Source organism: Perognathus longimembris, chromosome 7 (genome assembly GCF_023159225.1).
Source record: "Perognathus longimembris pacificus isolate PPM17 chromosome 7, ASM2315922v1, whole genome shotgun sequence".
Taxonomy (NCBI): Eukaryota; Metazoa; Chordata; class Mammalia; order Rodentia; family Heteromyidae; genus Perognathus; species Perognathus longimembris.
Window position 1 is genome coordinate 66,758,980 of NC_063167.1, and position 2,625 is coordinate 66,761,604.

The 2,625-nt window shown below is 42.8% G+C and overlaps 1 long non-coding RNA gene across 1 annotated transcript; it reads left to right on the plus strand.

The window, feature by feature from the left end:
• The first annotated feature begins 1,278 nt into the window (after positions 1-1,278).
• LOC125354358 lies at positions 1,279-2,090 on the plus strand. The gene is made up of 2 exons (XR_007211482.1): positions 1,279-1,474; positions 1,860-2,090. It is a non-coding gene; the product is annotated as an uncharacterized LOC125354358 (long non-coding RNA).
• The last annotated feature ends 535 nt before the right edge of the window (positions 2,091-2,625 follow it).

Genomic DNA, 2,625 nt, shown 5'->3' on the forward strand with positions numbered 1-2,625 from the left:
CCCCCTACATCTGTGCTATGCTGTTACCTTTATAAACCCCCCTTTAAAAAAATAATAGTTACTTATTTATTGTCAAAGTGATGTACAGAGGGGTTACAGTTCCATATGTTAGGTCATGGGTACATCTCTTGTACTGTTTGTTACCTCCTCCCTCATTCCCCCCTCCCCCCTCCTCCTTTCCCTTTCCCCCTGTGAGTTGTTCAGTTGGCTTACACCAAATGATTTTGCAAGTATTGCTTTTGGACTCATTTCTCTTCTTATCCTTTGTCTCTTGATTTTGATATTCCCTTTCACTTCGCTAGTTCTAATACCAGTATATACAGTATCCAGGGTACTCAGATGAGATACAGTGACAGCGCGGGGACAACCACAGAAAGGGAATACAAGAGGATCATCAAGAAAAGAAGCTACGGTTTCACATGGCATGTTGAAAGTAATTACAACAGTGATATAAGTCATTTCCATAACATGGAGTTCATTTCACTTAGCATCATCTTACGTGTTCATAAGGGCATAGCTATTGGGCTATTGTGATCCTCTGCTGTGATTAGCCTAAACCTGTGCTAATTATTCCCTATGAGGGAGACCACAGAGTCCATGTTTCTTTGGATCTGGCTCACTTCACTTGATATAATTTTTTCCAAGTCCTTCCATTTCCTTACAGGGCAATGCCATTCTTTCTGATAGAGGCATAAAATTCCATTGTGTATATGTACCACATTTTCCTGATCCATTTGTCTACTGAGGGGCATTTGGGTTGGTTCCATATTTTAGCTATGACAAATTGTGCTGCGATGAACATTGTGTGCTGGTGGCTTTAGTGTGTTCTTGTTTGTAGTCTTTTGGGTAGATGCCCAAAAGTGGGGCTCCTGGGTCATAGGGAAGCTCTATGTTTAGCCTTCTGAGGAATCTCAATACCGCTTTCCAGAGTGGCTGAACCAGTTTACATTCCCACCAACAATGAAGTAGGGTTCCCTTTTGGCCACATCCCCTCCAACATTATAAACCCCTTTTTGAGAACTGCTTGGTGTCAGTGTCAGCACCTGAGTCTGCATTGTGTCCCTGGCTGGTTAGCTTGCTTTTCACTATTGCAGTTTCAGCTCCCCAGTCTGTGCTGCCTCCCTGGCTGGTCAGTTCACTTTTTGTTTCCCCAATAAATCCATCTTTTTGCTTGAGACTGTTTCTGAGTGGTGGACCCTTGGATAGATGTGGAATCCTCCCTTGAGCCCCATAACAGTAAGGGCCTAGTGATACCTTTGGAGACATTTTCTGATCTCATGCATCACAGAGGTCATTGGAAGCAGAGAATGTGGAGAATGGAGTTGACAGTTGCGATTCCCCATGGCCGCGTGAACCATGGTGTAACATGACATTCTCATACTTGGTATTTGCAGGTAGAATAAAGAGGAGAATGTCCCAATTTCCAAGAGGCTGAGGATCTTTGGTGCCCTTTCCTAATACATTTAGAGCCCTGGTAAGTATAGAAATTAAGTCCCTATGAGCCATCTTCTTTTTCTTCCTTTTGTTCACTCCATTCTCTCTCACCCATCCCTCATGAATTTTTCCCACTTGGTCACTCTCTGTTCATACTCCTAGGCCTTGGAGCACTCTCTACCTTGAGATATAGACTAGGGGAAGAGACATGAGAAAAACAGGGAATTGTAGTGTCCAATGTACCATCTTAGTAGAGAGGCTCTTGCTGGACATGTCTCTGAACCCCGTGGACTGCTCACTTGTAAGCAGGGATATAAGAGGTAAAAGAGTATCTGCTAAGGAGCAGAGGTCTTGGTCACCCATAACTGAGGGTGCTTCTGTTATATACACCTTACGTACACTGTAGACTCGACTTTCCTATACAGGTCACTGGGTTTCACCAACTTCCTGTTCTTGGAGCCATTCCTATAAGGAGACACCAAAGGATAGAACTACCAGTGGGTGTGAAGACCTGGAACCTTTTCTTTAATATTACCACCTTTCTGATTTGAGCCAAGAATGTGTCGTTATTCCAAAACACACTCAGCAGTGATGTGTTAGGTCTATTCTGGTTTCTGCATTGATTCACAATGAATAAAAATTAAGTTGGTACTAAATTTTATGAGCTTTTAAAAAAAATTCCTCCTTTTGAGCTTTAACTAGATAGTGCCTGTGGGAACTGAAGGTAATTTTAATTAGCATCTTAGTACTGCAAGGAGAGAGACCCTGATTATTGCTCTGCAAGTCAAGTTATGACCTTCTCTCACTCTGTCATTCACCCCCAAGTACTTGTCATTTATATCACGAAGGCTGCCCTGGCACTACAGCTCTAGTTTTCACTGTATGAACTCCTCCGTGTGTGCCAAAATATGACAACCCCGCCCCCAGGTGTCTTGTATTAATAATTCACTTCTAATTGTCTTTCCTGTTTCTGTTTGGTTTTCTAGGTAAGGAGCTTGAGGGTCAGGATAATATCTCAAGGGCTTCTTTACATTAGCCTGATGACTTCCCTTGTATATTAATGCATTCCTAAGTGTGGATAAATCAAAGATGGAGAGAGTGGAAGCAGGAAGGAAGAGGAGCCATTTCCTGGAGCTGTTTTCCGGTGTGATGCTTCTCAAGCTGTAGTTGTTCTCAGAGTCAACTGTATAC